This window comes from Rousettus aegyptiacus, unplaced genomic scaffold (genome assembly GCF_014176215.1).
Source record: "Rousettus aegyptiacus isolate mRouAeg1 unplaced genomic scaffold, mRouAeg1.p scaffold_m13_p_3, whole genome shotgun sequence".
Classification (NCBI taxonomy): domain Eukaryota; kingdom Metazoa; phylum Chordata; class Mammalia; order Chiroptera; family Pteropodidae; genus Rousettus; species Rousettus aegyptiacus.
This window is the reverse complement of record NW_023416306.1, coordinates 111,884,540-111,893,996: the sequence shown is the minus strand read 5'-3', so window position 1 is coordinate 111,893,996 and position 9,457 is coordinate 111,884,540.

Here is a 9,457-nt window from a genome sequence, read left to right as displayed (position 1 = left end):
ATAGATAATAGAAAATACTATAATAGTTTGAGGAAGTTGAGAAGTTATATATTAAATTGTAGACACCCCTCTCCCCCAACCCAGAAAGGCATCTTATAATATGAAGCAAGTGAGGATAGAATTTCTTATAATTGGCTCAATAGGCTCCTCAAAATTTGTTGTATCACAGTTACCGTTGAGGGTAATATTTTAGAAATTCAGAATTTAAAGACCTACAGCACCTTGTCCAGTACCAGGCTCACAGCAGGCACACAATATTTGTTGAATACTTATTACAGAATGAATTCAAGTCACTGTCAAAAGACAGAAGAAAACAGTTCAAAATTCTCTTTTTACGAACATTTTTTAATTCCATATTTTCATACTCGAAATGTATGTTTCTAATATCACCAATGAATATTAAATCAGATTCAGCTACACGACATTTTAGATAAAAGATTTTTTTGAAAAAAGACAGAAGGCACATTTCTTCTGACTGTCTCAAGCCATGTACTCAACTTGATCTTCATTCTTTAATTGTTTAAAATACATCAACTTGTTTCAATCTAATTATAGAGCTCATATATATTTGCGGCATTTTATCCAGTCACCTAAGATTAGCTTTTAATTATATATTTTTTAGAAAAAAATAAGTAATTTTACCAAAATTCCATTTTTCCTTTCTTTTCTAAATGGTAAATACACAGGAGGTTCAAAGTCTCTGAAGTCTAGAAGGTGACTCTTCCCAGGCTCGCATTGCCAATGTGGAAATACACACAGGCACTTATGAACACCCAGCCCTTTTTGCTTCAGCATTTTCACTCTTTCATGTGATATTTTGAATCCAAGTTATTCTTCCTGCTCTTTCTACTCAATTTGATATTGGTGATTGGCCCAAGAAGAAACAAACAAACAAACAGAAATGAACAAAAAAACAAATTGGGTGTTAGGCATCCCTGTCAGCAAATCTGAGCCAATGGATGACACCAGGGAAACCAGAGGTGACAGTTTGTGCTCTGGTTTCTGCCCTGTCATGATGCAGATAATATTTGCTTGGTGAGTGGTTGGTGAACCTCAGGTGAAATTTATTGTAAGTAATGGCCGCATGACCGTATTGTTTTAATCCAATCCCCTGTAGAATTAGAAGCAAAATCCAAGAAGGGGCACAGTGACTTTATCTCAAAAGGGGACCTCAGGTTGAGCAGCTGCATTTTCAAGCCTGAAATGAAGACTACTCAAAATCTGTCTTTGCCTGAGCTTTCAGTTGGGGCAAAGAGTGCCCTGAAGTTCTTATTTTCAGTCTGTATCTCAAAGGTCATGTCTAGAAATCAATTTTCTGCTTGTCCTCTTGTTTAGTCAAGGGGAAAAATTTGCAGCTTATAAAGGCTTGAGGGCCTGACACCACTTCAAGAGAGCTCTACGGGATCACAGGTTAAGGTATCTTCTGCGTAAGCTCGCCCTCCCAACACTGCAGAAAGCCTCGACCTTGACCTAGAGGGAATTTCCTTTCTAGAGGAAAGCAAGGGGATTTCATTTCCATCTTAACAGAGGGAGGTCTCCTCCTGTCACTGTCTGCCACCGTTAACTCTGTGGGCTCTGGGAGCCCAATTATGTGTGGAGGCACTGAAAAAGGAGCCAATGTTCAAACTGGCGTGCAGAAGACACAGACACAGATCCTGTCAACAAATAATGGAACGCGCTGGTGTGTTGGCATACACATTTGCGGTTTGGAAGATTACCTTTTGAAGTGGACTTACTGTGCAGTTGGAAATGAGCTGAGACCCCCATTTCTATACCTTTCTTGCTTGGATGGTCGAGATGTCATCGGCACAGGCAGCAGAGAAAATAACAGCAGCGTTAACTGTTCATGCAAGTGTAATAATAGTCTTTAACAGAAGAAGAGTAATTACCTTTGTCTGGTTTTCCCTGCTATAAAATGTAGTAAAATAGAGACCAGTGTCTACTGTGATATGCACCATGCTTTCTCTTCTGAAATACACGCCAGTGACTCTGAAACACCCTTTGATCACAAGCTAAATTCACATCTTAATTCTGAAAAATCCATTAGTGTGGGGGTGATTTCCCAAATGCATTTGACAGCTCTCAGGCCAGTGTTATTAGGCGAGAAATCTCAAAGCCATGGGAGATTTACAGCCCGGGAGATCATAGAGCACGAGTGGGTGCAGTCCCATCCCCCATCGCTTCTCTAGCATCATGATGACAGGAGGTATCCGTGTAACAGAAGGAAGAGCTTAAGAGGGGTGGCTTCATTTGGAAATAGAAGCCCCTGTTAGCAGCCGGAAGCAGTGGTGCTGAAAAGCAATCGCTGGTGTCAAGAACTTTCTCAGCTAAGCAGTGCAGCTGGTGGCAATAAATAGCATTCTAATAAAGGAGGATGTTCAATCCATGACATAAGTGCATACTGTTTCAACTACCAAGCATCATTTATGAGGCGGCATGTGTCTGAAATGGATTTCTCCCCTATACATTTATACATAAAAATGCAAAGATTTCAATAGGAAGAAAAGATCTACATTTTAAATCAAAGTAAAATGGGAAGATCAATGAGAAGTGCACTGTTTTTTTAAGTACACCATGATACATAACATTTTAAAGACGCTTTGGGTGTCACACTGTACAATTACTTTCATTTCTAAAAAAGATGGATGCTGTTTTCTGTGATAGTGAATGCTGTATTTATGACAAGAGGTCTGATAACGCTCCACCTCTTCCCAGAAGCTGCGAAAAGGCAAATGCTTACATTGACTATCTTAGACCTTACTTTCAAAGATATGAGCACATGTTCTTACATAAGCCATTAATGAGATCCAGTCAATTTCACATAATCCTTAAAATGGTTCTAAAGGAACAGTTGAAAATGATGAACCAGAAAAGCCACGTGTACTATTAGTAAGGCTTAAACAACGGGTCTCATCTGACCTCTTAACTCATTGACTCTGCATGAGTAAATAAGTTATTAGTTTTGACATAACCAGTGGTTTATTTTATCATCTACTGCTGTTCTTTGTTACGTGTTCTATTCATACCACATGTTATTGCTCTTTATAATTATTGTGAAACACAGCAATTGCACAGGCTGTATCATATCCCACTGGGATAAACATTGTGGATGAGGGACCAGAAGAACTTGCCTTTGACTTAAAGTTTCTTCCTACTGATTTCTTTACACGAGAAAGATTTTTTACTGATGCCATTCACCAAACTAACTCTACGTTTTAATGACTATGGAGCCACTTTGAATAGCACTTTATCTGGGAACTCCAAAGGCCAATTTGTTTTCTACTGTGAGGTGTGTGTTCAAGCTTATGAAATGAATAGCTGGTTAATCTTCTAAGCTATTACTCAAGATAAAAATCTACTGAACCAGAAAGCAAAATGCAGCATTCACACAGCTGTTCTTTGAAATTTACTTTTTCTTACTGTGCCTCTGTACCTGCTTATTAATATCATATTTTTGCTTTAAAAAGAAAGGGTATGATAAGCTCAGATGTCAGTGAGTACTAACATTTTCCTTTCGATTTTGTTGACTTTGAAACTCATTACTTAGTGATAGAGAAGCCGAATTTCTATTGTCTTCAGCATAGAACATAAACAATTAGTAGCGTTATAGCATAAAGACATACTGTTAAATGGATATTATTGAATTATCTTAACTAAGTACAAACCAAGTATAAATAAAGGCAGACATATTTCAAAGCATTGTTATCATAGAGTCAGGAATGACTATAGAATAATGTAAAAGTTTCGACATGTTCTAATAGAACTACTAGAAGGGTTTTGCTTGACTGTGTCCCCTGAACTGTTTAGGACCAGATGGTTTCAGAGATATTATATATGAAACTGATAAAGATTTGAATCCAGTGGTTTCTGGGGAATTCTAGGCAGATGCCATCAGGATGTGCTTAAAAAGTTAAACAGCAATAATGAATTCCCCTAAATGTCTCTTAAAACGCATATGGATTCTCCAAGTCCATACTTTGATTTTGTGTGTGAGGCTGACAGCCGTAAGTCAAAACAGGGGAATGGAGTTAGTCAAGATTTTAAATCACTTGCATACATTTCCTTTCTCTAAATCAGCAACAGAGAAAATCTGAAAGTTTATCTTACTTTTCAAGGAAACATAGATGAGCATATGGTAAGTGTTAGTCATTTTAAAAAAGTAAGTATGGTCTTGGCTGATATTGCCCGTTATTCTGAAATCATTAGCTTAGGACCAACTTGACTTGACACATACAACATTAAAGGAAGTGGTGACAAAAATTTCTGAGTTCTGGTTTCACACAATAGGGACTAGAATATACCTTTGCCCTTGATTATGGGGGGGACTGGAACAATTTTAAGTGCAGAAGTAGAATTAAAAGTGGGACCACTCTGATCTTCACACAGACTTCCACCCTGCAAATTGAGATTTTAGAATCATCTGAAGTTCTTTTTGAAAAATAGAACTCAACGACACAGTCTTTCATTAATAATCTTCAATGTCATCACTTTTAACAGAAGAACATGTGCCTTCCACTGCTAATAAAATTCTTGTGGTGGTATATGAGGTAACAATGAAAAAAAGTTTAAGAATATATACTGCACTTAATGACAATGATTCGCAAGTGTGGATTGCTAAGCCCAACCTCTGTCTTGAATTCTGGATACATATTTTCTTTTGTCCACTTGTCACAGTGGCTCTCCCAGCTTGATGTGTATTAAACACTAACACTTTTCTATAGGAGAAATTTCTTTTTGTTCTCAGTGCCAGGGAAATCTCGGTTCTTTTCACAATTTTCCTCTTTGGGCACCATGGATCTTGCACTGAGATCACTTCTCTCTTTGCCCTGGCCATATCAAGTAATTATATAAACCATACAGCATGCATTTTGAGTGCTATTTTTAATCTTGACTTCAACTTCTCTTCATGTTCATTCTTCTATTTATTTTATTTATTTAACCTATTGCAATGTTTCTACCCCTGTGAAGCACTCCCAAATCCATTTATATAAAAAAGAAGAACATAAATAAATAAGATGAAATTTTAAATGTCATTTTCTTCCTCATACTCTCCTCCACACTTCAAGTGCTGTAAAGTAAAGGCTGAGTTTTCCCATTTCCTGAGCTACTATTTCTATTCATTTTCTTTTTTAGATATCTCTGAAAGCTAGCTACTGCTTGTTTCCCTGTTCTATTGCCTTTGCCTTAATTCAAGTAAGACACCTGATTGGTTTCTCTTTTCAGACCTTTATTTTAATAAATTCCATCCCTAGCGATATTGTTATTAATTTCCTGTTTACAAATACAAATATAATTATTACTATTTCTTTGCTTAAAAACTTTTAATTGGCTTTGTGCTTCTCATAGGCTAATATTTAAATTTCCGCTATGCTGCACAAGGCTGTTTGTTCATTATCAGAAAATCACTGACACAATCAAAATACAGAACATATTCATCATCCCAAAAGGTTTCTTTGTGCCCCTTCCCAATCAATCTCCCTGCCTCCATCAGCCCCAGGAAACTATTGATCTGCTCCTGCTCCCCAAAATTAATCTTTTCTAGAGTTTCGTATGAATAGATTCATTCTCCTTTGAGTCTGGTTTCTTTCACTAAGCATTACCTTTTTAAGATTCACCCATGATGGTTATATGTATCAATAGTACTTTTTTTTTTTTATTGCTGAGTAGTATTCCAACACATACATATACAACAATTTGCTTATCCATTTACCTGTTGATGGACATTTGGGTTGTTCCCAGCTTTTGGCTATTATGAATAAAATTCTCTTAAATATTCATGTACAGTCATGAGCTGCATGAGAATGTTTCTGTGAATGAAGTAATGAAGGACGGTGGTCGCATAAAATTATAATGGAGTTAAATTTCTTGTACGAAATGGAAGAATATGCGATTCAGGAGGAATTTTTAAAAATCTGTTGAGAGGAATATTTGTGGGGTGTAGCAATAGATTCCTTCTCACTCACAGCTCCTCAATTTTCAGGGCACAGATTACATCCCCATCAGTCAGCCACTGACCTTTTTCAGCACAGAGGAGCCTGTCCTTCCAGCATTGCATATTCAGAGGTTGCTACAGCCCTCCTAGATCTAGCTTGGTGGTCTTCAGAATATATTACTGTAAATTCTTTGTTGAGGACTTAAGATGCTATGAGGACACGGGTCCACAGGAAGTACCTTAACATGTGTTATGTGGCACCGCCACTTTAGTGAAAGCTCTCTGTGGTAGTATGGAGCCTGCCTGTCTCTGTACTTTGGAAATATTTTCAGGTTTTAATTATGTAAAGCATAGATAAGTTTTATTTCTTTCATCGATTCAATGCCAGAGAGAGCCCTTTGTGCCAGATAGGGTTAATGGAACCAACAACAAATTTCCAAAGTCAAATATTAGATTTTCAGTTCTATGCCCTTTCCATGGTAAAATCTTCTCTCTCTCTCTCTTTTTTAATGATTACAATAAGTTCTTTAATCTGACCACCGCTCCAACATGCAATAGCCAAAAGCCACATTGTCACAACAATCCCCCATGTTCTTTTATCTCTTGATCTTGTTTTCTTATTTGTACTGATCCTCAGGCCACCTTTCACCCCTCCAGACTACTATTATGGTGGTCAATGCCTTACCCAGCTAGCTTCTCCCTGATATTTTCAGTCCGTCCAGCCCACATCCCTGTTCATGGAGCAGCATTGACAGCTTCAGTGTTCTATTTCTGACCCTGTTGGAAGGGAGGAAGAAGGAGGGCTTGTGGGAAAGTGTTTATAAAGTCTACAGTGGTGTACGGTAATGTCTTAGGCCCTCATATCCGCTTACCACTCACTCATGGACTCTCCCAGAGCAACCTCCAGTCCTGCAGGGTCCATTTATGGTTAAGTGCCCTATACAGGTATATACCATTTTTATCTTTTATAGTGTATTTTTATTGTACCTTTTCTATGTCTAGATATGTTTATGTATACAAATGCTTACGATTGTATTATAATTGCTCAGTATTCAGTACAGTAACATGCTGTACAGATTTGTAGCTGGGAGCCATAGGCTCTACCATATAGCAGCCTAGGAGTGTAGTAGGCTATCACCTCCTAGGTTTGTACACCCTATGATGTTCACACAAAGGCAAAATCATCTAACAAAACACGTCTCAGGATGTATCCCCGTCCTTAAGTAACACATGACTATACAAGTCTTTGTGTTGATATATGTTCTCATTTCTCTCAGATAAATACCCAAGGGTGGAATTGCTGGGTCATAGGGTAAGTGTATGTTTAATGTTTTAAGAAATTGCTAAGCTGTGAAAAAGGGTTCTCACCAAACCTTTATATTGTCAGTTTTTAAAAGTTTGGCTGTTCTAATGGGAGTATATATATATATATTTTGGTTTTAATTTGCATTTTCCTCATGACTAATGATGTAAGATATAATTTCTTGTGCTTATTGGTCATTTGTATATCTTCTTTTGTGAAGTATCTATTAAAATCTTTTGCTCAGTTTTAAAAAATAGATAGCTTGTCTTATTATGGAGTTGTAAGAGTTTTGTATATACATTCTGGATACAAGTCTTTATCAGATCTATATTTTGAAACTATGTTCCCCCAGTTGGTGGCTTGCCTTTTCATTGTCCTAGTGGTGTCTTTCAAACGACAGAGGTTTTAAATTCTGATGAAGTCCAATTTGTCATTTCTTTCTTTTATGATTCATACTTTTTGTGTCCTACATGAGAAATCTTTGCCAGAGTCACACAATTTTTTCTTCTATTTTTAAAGGTAATTTTTTAATGTTATCTTTTATGTTTAGGTCTCTGATCCATTTTGAGTTAATTTTTACCTGTGGTGGGAGGTGTGGAGGTCTGGATCCATCTCCTTCTTCTTGTAAATATATAGTTGTTCCAACATCATTTTTTTTTTTTGAAATACCTATTTCCTCCATTGAAGTACCTTACCATCTTTGTTAAAAATCAATTGACGTATATGTGAAAGTCTATTACTGGACTCTAGTTTGTTTTATTCATCTGTATTTTTATTTAATACACTGTCTAGATTACTGAAGCTCTATACTAAGTCTTGGAATTGGGTAGAATACTCCTTTAATTTTGTTTTTCTTTTTCAAAATGATCTTGACTATTCTAGATCCTTTGCCTTTCCATATAAATTTCAGAATCAATACATCAATTAAAAAAAAAAAACGCTGGCATTTTGCTTAAGGTGTCGTTGAATTTATAGATTAAATTTTGTGATAACTTAATATAACAGCTAGGTAGAAAGCCAGAGGAGAGAAATAACTTTTAGGGGATCATTTTATAAACTATATAAGTGTCTAACCAATGTACTCTATACTTAAAAATAATAAAAAAAATTCATGATAACTGACATCTTAACAATAGTAGGTCTTCTAATTCATGAATCTAATATGTCATTTATTTCAGTCTTCTTCATTTCTCTCAGTAGCAACTCACATGTCATAAAATAGTTTTTGTTAACATTTATTTCTGAAAGGGGAACCATAAGTCTCTTCTTTGTGACTCGAGTCTTGTTACACTGAGTAAGACAATATACAGACCATCGAAAACCCAAGCAGAACTAAGAAAAATCAAATCATTTTGAAATTGGGCATAAATAATTTATTTCCCTTCTTCTACATAATCATGATGTCCATAGAGTACAATTGGATTTTTACATAAGGCAGATGAAGATTGTTTAAGAGATTACTTTTTTTTTTACATATGAGGAAAAATAATAATAATTCACAAACCGATAAATAACTAGGTGTCTAAACTTTAATATTATAGATATGAATTTGGTTGACATGAATATACATAATTTTCATTTAAAACTAGGCATATCATGAACATATACTTAAAAGACCTAGTTGGAAGAGAACTGCCCTTTTTCAGGCTTTCACTTTCCTTTTTATGCTGTGTTGGGGGAGAAGTATCGTTCAAAATTTCTTATCTGCAGTTCTGAAATCCAAAAGTTTCTGACAACCCTCAATTAAAAAACAAAACAAAAAATAGTTTGATAGTAAAACCTGATCCAATCTAAACTCATTTAGTGCCTTATCCGGACCTAAAATGACATGAGGCTATTTTTTTTCTCTCTATCATTTAGTGTGACTATTCAAACAACTCACTACAGAAATGTATATTTCATTATGAGATGCTGTCTCACACCCTGCAGGGATATTATATAATACATGATATGTAGACTATCTTATCTTTATAAAATATGAGAAATTCAGAATTCTTAAATACATCTGGGCCCAAAGGTTTTAGACAAGTGTTTTGGACTTGTGTATCTGATTTCTTGTGTTTCCTGAAGTGATGCAAGCAAGTTGTGGTAGATTTGCAGAATCTGTTGTTGTTATTTATTTATTTATTTATTCACATCTGATTTGTAAGGAGCCATGAAAATGGGAATGTAGAGTACTTTCATTTTTAGCAGTCTACCTTTCTAATAAGCATCTGGTTCCT